The sequence below is a fragment of the Psammomys obesus genome, unplaced genomic scaffold, assembly GCF_907164565.1.
Source record: "Psammomys obesus unplaced genomic scaffold, mPsaObe1.curated_primary_1811, whole genome shotgun sequence".
Lineage (NCBI taxonomy): Eukaryota > Metazoa > Chordata > Mammalia > Rodentia > Muridae > Psammomys > Psammomys obesus.
The window spans coordinates 21,889,309-21,898,063 of NW_026596079.1; positions in this window are offsets into that span (position 1 = coordinate 21,889,309).

Consider the following 8,755-nt stretch of genomic DNA (forward strand, 5'->3'; position numbering starts at 1 on the left):
GCAGGCACACATGCAAAAAGAAAAAAAGGAAGAAAGGAAGGAAGGAAGGAAGAAAAGAAAGAAAAGAAAAAAAAAAGAAAGAAAATGTAGTGTTATCAACACAGTGGAACTTTACTCAATAATAAAAAGGCAAAGTACCAATAAAAGCTACAGCATAGGCCAACCCTGAAAACATTTTGTCAAGGAACAGAACAGTTCCAAACAATTAGTTTTCCTGATTCAGTTTAAGCTGATCAGTAGAAGAGGTAAACGGAGTTGCACTTGGAAGCTGGGGCAGGCGGATCTTAGGCCCAGCCTGTCTAAATGGTAAGTTCCAGTTCTATTGGCCTGGAAAACAATCAAAAAAGGAAGCAAACATAGACCAACAGAGAAAGCCAAGGGACGGTGTGGGTAAATGTGAAGAGACACCAGTGTTGATGAATGGTGCGTAGGGCTGGGCTGGGAATGGGAAGAGATGAGGGGCCATTGCTAACGGGCTCAGAATTCTTTCTGGGATCATGAAATGTTAACGCCCGGTTGTATAGCTCTGAAAACGCAAACAGACTCTTAAAGGTGACTCGCACAGTGTGAGAATGTGTCTGGAGCCGCAGGAGGAGGAAACGCTAAGGTGGCCAGTCAGATGGCAGAGGCAGTGGTAGAGAGGCAGTGGAGGCACTGTCATGCATGGCTGGGATTATGGACTAGAAGAAGGTCGGTAGCGTATAGGATGAGAGTGTGTCACTGGAGGAAGAGTGGGCCTGGGGACTCTACAAATAGCGCAGGATCCCAATTATAATGACATGGGAAGTTCTGAATGTGAGGGATCTGAGAGGGCAAAAGCAAGGGCCCACAGTGTTTTCACCTCGTCTCTAATTTTAATTGCATGTTTCCCTCTGTAGGAAGTGGAAAATTTCCTACTTGATTTATTGTCTGCTTGTGTCTCTGAAGGCAAGCTTATTTTTTGACACTGAAACGTAGCCAGTTGGAAGCATTCATTGCTCAGGCCCTGTGATTGCACCAGGCCTCGCTTTTCACCTCAAGGAGAGAAACTACTGGAAATTTACAGGCCTCCCACCATTTTTATGCAAAATGAGCCTGATGGTTAAAAAAAGAACTCTTCTTTTAGTGTAAGATGGTGAAATCTCATAGCTGTAAATCAAATTTTATCTGCTAAATATATTACTATAGTTTGACCTCGTTTGAGATTTATTGAAGATTAAAAGTATTGGTTTGCCATTTTGAGGTAGGACTTGACTTAAAGGTCTTTCAGCCGTTCTGCTTTTGAGAATGTCTTTTAGCCAGTTGAACAGTGATCACGCTGTGATGTCCCTTTAGTTTTGTAGTGTTAATGTCCAAGGGGACCTGGTATTTGATTGGTGTGTTCCGAAGGAAACAGAAGGGCAATTTAGACCTTTGGCGTGTGTGTGTGTGGGGGGGGGGGGGGGGGGGGGGGGGGGGGGGGGGGATGTTTGCATCGCTGAGTTTTGTGTGGTCACACTCAGCACCTGTGGGAACACTAGAGGTTCAGTGAAGATGGAGAGGTGATACAGACCTAGTCCTTAAGAAGACTGGCATCTACGAGGGCAGGTGGGCATAGAGACAGAGCATTTGAAAGCAATATGCCTAGAGGGAAGCTTTCGTGCTCTGGCTGGAGAGGAATTGGCAGGCAGGGTGGGCAGGCAGAGTGGACAGGGGAGATTGATTAGCAAGGGTTTTTCAAGAGACGTAACCCAGACGTTGGAGGGGCTTGTTCCAGCCAGAGAAGTGTGTGCCTTCTCTCCTTTCATATCAGAATTAAGAACACTTCGGTGCGCTTTGAAGAAAACACCAGCAATAAGTACTTTGGCCAGGAGGTTGAGATACCAAAAAATACCAAATACCAAACAGACAGACAAATCCGCCAGCAACAGAAATGAAACAAAACAAAAAGCAAGCAAAAGTCAGTGTAAGCTGAAACTGGAGAAGGTACTGGATCTCTGGGTTTCAAGTCCAATTCAATCAGATGAGATGGGGTGAGTTCAGGGTGGTATGGCTGTAGACAAGTCCCATTCAGTCAGAGAACTCCGATGAGGCCTCCCTGCACTACAGTAGACCTGCCTGCCCTTGTCAACCTTGTTTCCTCCTATTACAGAAAGAATTCACCTCCTGTAGCAATAGGACAGGATTGATGGCCCTGGTTCACTGATTTCTAGCTTAGCAACTTATCACTGAAAGATACTCTCTTGCATTGTCTGTACACAAATCTCAGATTTGTCTGTCCACATCTACTTATCTCAGGCTATTAAATATGGAGAAAAGCTGTCCACTTACTAGTCTGTGACTGGAAAAGTGGACCAGCATTCTATAATAGGCTTTTCAGATATTTAGAGTTACTCTTTAAAGCTCCATCAGAACTCAATCACTTGTAGCCTTTTAGAGGGTAGACACAATGTGGTATCTGAAGTCCCACCAACAAACTATTTGTACCCAGAGAAAATGAACAGGAAGGAAAGCGATTTTGATCTCCCAGACCTCTGATGGGGCACCAGAAGCTGTCGTTTGAGAACCACTGTCTTGGAGCATCATAAGTGGTGGAAGAGCGGGTGAGGAGCATAAGTGGAACTTACAGCTTGTGATGAGGGCTGAATATCATCCAAGTGAAGTGGGAAGTTGCATTTCAGCCAGGGAAGTGGGAGAATTGACAGCAGCAGGGTTACTTCCTGCTTGGGATGGAGAAGAGAGAGTGAAGGATCAGAGACAAGCCGAGATGAGAAGGCATCTTGGACCACTGAAGATACAGCGGAAGCATTCTAGCTTGACAGACAGTCTCCCATCGAAACTATAGAAACGGAAGCCTGTCTTGGCCTGTGATGAGTTAACCATGTATCAAGATGATTAAATGGAACTTAAGCAAAGGTCTTCATTTTTTTTCCCTAGGGTGTACTTAATTGTCTATAAAGGTTTTTGCCCTCTCAAAAAATCAAAGTATCCCCAAGTACCAAGGAACCTTTAAGAACTTGACAAGTATCTTAAATTATTTTTTTCAGGACCCGTAGATACCTCTGAAGGAATGCCAGGGTTTATAGCAGGTTAGAGGATGGTGGCAGGTGATGTTCCTAGTTCCTCGTCTCTGTTTCAACCACGGCATCTCCCAAATGTCTTGTTCTTAAGAATTTGTAATATATATATATATATATATATATATATATATATATATATATATATATATCTTTTTTTGCTAAGAACCTTATTATATCTCTACACTAAAAATAAAAAAAAATTCTATCTCATTTATAGAGAAAAAGCAACTAGCTGTTACTTCTTTTTTTTTTTTCCTGGATTATATTACACATATACATGTATGTGTTTTCTTCTTTACCCATTTATATGTGAATGTCCCTTGCTTCATAATGCTACCAAAACCCAGATTTGCAGGTCATCTTCCTATTAAGGAGTTCTTTATAAATTGTTGTTCATGGATAGAATTCAGAGGCTAAAAATATATTGCAAATAAATCTTTAAACAATATATTATTTTTATTTTGTGGTGCTGGAAATTAAACCTAGGGCCCTGTGCATACTTCCACTGAGCCCATGAATCATTCTCACTCATTTCCTCTACTGTGTCTAGATGCTGCCTCAGAATCCTTCTCAACACACCACTCTGTTCTTCTACTAACCAAGGCTCTGAATTGGTCCTTCATGTAAAATGGTGTCTTTCACTCTTCATGTCAGCCCCACCGGTAGGGTTTCACAAAGCTGCCAGTTAATTTCAACGTTGCTCCTCTGGTTTTCCTACTTTATTCCTGCCTTGCTTTTGTAACGGTTTACATAGCTTTCAGCTATAGAGAGATTATAGGTTAAGCGGAATATTCTCAAAGCGTTCATGGTTTGAGCCCAAATGCCATCAGGGGTCAAGTGGATAGAAGAATGGGACAAAAGCAAGCCTAAAGTGGAAAGGCCATGAGGATATCCAGCACAGGCAGCCAAGTCCAAACACCAGCCGATAACTGGCAGACAACTATACTGAAGGGTATAAATAAACACCTTACAATGCTGTGGGCTCTCCTTCGAGAGTCTGAAATCACCAACTTTGTCCTGCATACCCATTACAGTTGAACATCTTAAAGGAGCCATGATGGAGAGTGTATTAGTTTCTTTTCTGTTGCTGTGATGAAACGCTATGACCAAGAAAACTTACCTACAAGAAGCATTTAACTGGGCATTGATTGCAGTGGTTCTCAGCCTGTGGGTCAGAACTCCCTTGGGGTTCAGATATCAGAGATTATACTATAGTTCATAACAGTGGCAAAATTTCAGTTAGGAAGTAGCAATGAAATATATTTTAGGGGACACCACCTCACCATGAAGAACTGTATTAAAGTGGAGCATCATTAGGAAGATTGAGAACCACTATCCTAGAGCCCATGATTGTGAAGCAAAGGCATATTGACAGGAACAGCTGAGAACTCACTTCTGGAACTGAGATCAGGAGACAGCTAACTTAAAATGGTTCAAGTGTTTTGAAATCTCAAAGCCCACACCCAGAGACATGCTTCCTCCAACAAGGCCACACACCTCCTAATTCTCCTCAAAGATCTACCCTGGGGATCAAGTATTCTAATGCCTGAAACTTACTGGGTACATTTTAGTCAAACCACGATGGAGAGATTGTTGAGTTTGAGATTTAGATCCTGGGATTTAGAGTCAGACTGATCTAGTTTTGATACAGGACCACCAATGGCCAGTTGCCTGATCTTAAATATATGAACTACAGTGGTTCTCCTAGTCAGTCTCAGGGGTCAACTTGACACAGCCTAGAATTATCTGAGGGGGGTCTCACCTGGGGGATTGCCTCAGTCATATTGGCCTGTGGGAATAAATGTCTGTGAGGCCATTTTCTTCATTGCTAATTGAGGTAGGAGGGCCAGGCCCACTGTGGGTGGTACAGTCCTTGGGCAGGGGGACCTGAGCTATATAAGAAAGGTAGCAAGCCAGTAAATAACGTTCCTCCATGGTCTCTACTCTACTCCTATATTCAGGTTCCTGCCTTGACTCCTCAATGAAAGACAGTTGCTTGGAAATGTAAGGTGAAATAAAACCCTTTTCCTCACACAAGTAATTTGGGATTAAAAAAAAAGAAAAAAGAAAAAATCAAAAAGAAAACTAGGACAGTGATATCTTCCAACCCCACAGTGTATATCTCAAGGAACCACCTGTCTCAGATACGTGTGTATTTAGCACACTGAGGCTGCTGCATTTACAGTGTGCGTTTACACCCTGAGCAGGTATCTGAGCTTCTGTTGCCTGGGTCATACACAGACAGGTCTTATCATCCTGAGATGGGATGGTAAGGAAGCCTCCCATAGCACTTCTGATCCCTAAATTCATGCATGTGCTTGGATGTGCTTCTAGAGGTGGAAAAGAAGATTGGAACCGTGATCGGGAGGGGGTGGGTGGTGATGGTGGTGGTGGTTTGATGTAAGGGAAGGTTTGCAGTGAGGCACGAGCTTCCCTTCAGCCCGATGCTGTTTCTTGGGGCAGCTGTTTTGCCTTAAGTGAGGGGTCCCTTTTGGGAATAGTTTAAAAGGAAGCTATTATTTTCCCTTAATTCTGCCATGTGGTTCAGCAGAGGCTAGTGGCAATGGTTTGTGTGCAGGCATGGTGTCTCTCGGGAGCACCAATTTAACAAGAATGAGCACGGATGTCCAATGGCTGTCAGGAGGGAACGGCTTTCTGTCAAGTCAAGTTCAGAACAAATTTGAATGAATGGCCTGGAATTAAAAGGTCATCCTGTTTCAGAAAGGAAACAGAAGTTTCCTTTGCAGTATAGAGCATGTTGCCTGGCTATGACTTATATTGCTGCATACCCTTCTCTGGGTACAGAATGGTCTCTCTGTCTCTGCCTCTCCCTCCCCCCTCTCTCTGTGGTGTGTGTGTGTTCACATGGAAACCAGAACACCACCTCTGGTGTTACACTTTAGGAGTCATTTATCTTGTTCTTTGGACAGTGTCTTTCATTGACCTGAGGCTCACCAATCACAGACTAGGCTGCCTAGCCAGCAAACTCCAAGGATGATCTTGTCTCTGCCTCTTCATCACCACGTCACCATGCCTGGCTCTCTATGTGCGTTCTCAAGTCCTGATGCATGGATAGCAAGCACTCTACCAAACAAGATCTCCCTACAATATAGTTTTGATTAGATTAGATTCATAATCCAACATTGCTGTTGACATATTCATACAGTCTGGGCTTTGGGCATGTACAAAGACATGCTTTTGTGGGCTGTTCAATAAAGTTTATTCAGGTCATGTGCAAGACAGGTTCATAAATTAATCCTTCTAATTAAGTAATAATTAATATACTTAATGGTAGGGGCATTATGTTGTCATCAATAATAAGAATGTGAGCACTGAAGTTACAGGGACACATTCTCACTGTTTTTGGGGTGTGCAACGTTTCAGTCTCTCCAAATCTGCTGAATGCTTATGATCACAGACCCCAAATTTACACTTCCTAGTGGTGTCAAACACCTCACCAACAGTTGAACTCACCAACTATTCTCAACAACTCCTGCGTTCTACTCTCTAATGCTACAGTAAACAAAAATAACAAATCACACATGTGAACACTGAGTCAGCAATTCCTGAGTTTGGTTCAGAGGGGACAATCTCCATGAATGTGTCTATAATAGTAGGAGGGCTGGGAAACATCCAGCAGGCAGCAGAGGATCTCACCTTTCTAACCGATGAGGAGTTTTCAGTGATCAGCATGACTTGCTATTGAAAGAATGAAAAATAGAAACAAATACTGGAAAAGAACTGATAACTGGTTATGCCAGAAAAGTCAGACTTGGCTCACAGTGCTTTGAGGGAGAGTCAGGTGTGAGACAGTGTCAAGGAGGCTAAAATCTCTTAGGGAAATCTTATTGAGAATTAAGAAAAGGAAGCTGAAAATAGGCAGAAATGCCACACGGCCAGGGTTGCTGGTTGAATGTTTCCCCAACTCCTGAGCTCAGGCTCATGTTGTCCTTCTCCTTTTTTAATAAAATTTTATTTTTTCATTATTAATTACAGTTTATTCATTTTGTATCCCAGCTATAGCCCCCTCCCTCATTCTGTCCCAATCTCACCCTCCCTCCCTCATCTTCTCCCATGCCCCTCCCCTAGTCCACTGATAGTGGGGGTCCTCCTCCCCTTCCATCTGACCCTAGCCTATCAGGTCTCATCAGGAGTGGCTGCATTGTCTTCCTCTGTGGCCTGGTAAGGCTGTTCCCTCCTCAGGGGGAGGTGATCAAAGAACCAGCCACTGAGTTCATGTCAGAGGCAGTCCCTGTTCCCCTTACTAGGGACCCACTTGGATATTGAGCTGCCATGGGCTACATCATTGCCACCTCGTTCACCTGCATTAAGATAAATACATGTCTTGTGGGGACACAGGTTTCCTGGTTATTGCCTTCTGGACTTTATGTTACTTCTGGCTTCTGGTTCCACCCAAGGATGACTGCTAAGACATAGGACTGGTAAGCTCTGCAGGGGGAGGTATATGGCCAGCAGTTGACATACTCTTACAGGAAGTCTTGACTAAGTGTCATCTGGGCTTAGACTGTGGTTCATCATAGGGAACAAGGACCTGGGTTCCCTTCCATCCACAGTACCTCTGAAACAAGATCCGAGCTCCTACAGCACAATTCTGGTGAGGCCAGTTACTATATAGTCAAGTTCATGAGTGTCACTCCTGTTTTGCCCAACCAGTTTTTCAAAGATGCAAGGAGATCTGGGCATTTGCTCTTCTAGCAGTCAATATATGAGTAATCTTGCGGGCTAGGGAGATGGCTCAGTGGTTAAGAACACCAGCTGCTCTTCCAGCGGACCCAGGTTCAATTCCCAGCACCCACATGGCAGCTCACAACTGTCTTTAACAGTTCCAGGGGACCTTACACCAATGCAAATAAAAATAAATAAATTATTAAAAAAGAGTAATCTTGAGGGTCCTTGGTATGGGGGCCCTGCGGTGAGCAGTGGGCAGTATGGTGAGTTTGTGTGCCTCTGAAGGCAAAGCTCATCTATTGTACTTTTTCATTTCTATAGAGACATCCCAAAGGCCACAAGGTGAGGAGCACCTGCTGTCTGAAAGGGGAAGGCACAGCAAAGCTAGGACACCCTTTCCTTCCCCACCCACTTCTTTTTCTACCCTCACAAAGCCATGGATTCTCAACAGAAGCATGCATATGCTTTGATTCCAGTTGTGTTCAAGAGATCTCCACTGTGTATACTTCTGACACAGCTTCTTTGGCATTCATGGAGATGGAGGGGGGCATTCAACAGCTTCTATTAGTCCATCAGGAGAGGGCAACAGGCCCTCTGGCCCAAGCATTGACACAGATACTCACTTAAACCTCTTTCAAATTTAGGTTTTCAGCCTTAAGGACTGAGCCATCCCCTCAGTCCTCCTTCCAACTTTGTAAGCATAGTTTATGTATTTCAAGGTTCTGTAGCAACATCCTGTTTTGTTTTGTTCTGTTTGGGCAGAACTGAAGGAAACTACAATGGAGGTAGTTTTTGGTACTTTTGCTATAAACTTTTAATTAGCCACCAGGAAAGAAAAAGAGCAGTGCATTGAATGCTCTCTTCCGAGAGATACATCCTAGAGGGAGGAGATTCCAAAATTCCTTGATGATGTCATTGGACAAGGTCCTTAAACACAGTCAGAAGTACCAGTCAGACATGCTGAATGGTATTGGAAGGAAGCAATTGATTACTGGTTTTGTTTGAAAATAGTAAGGGCATCAAAATAA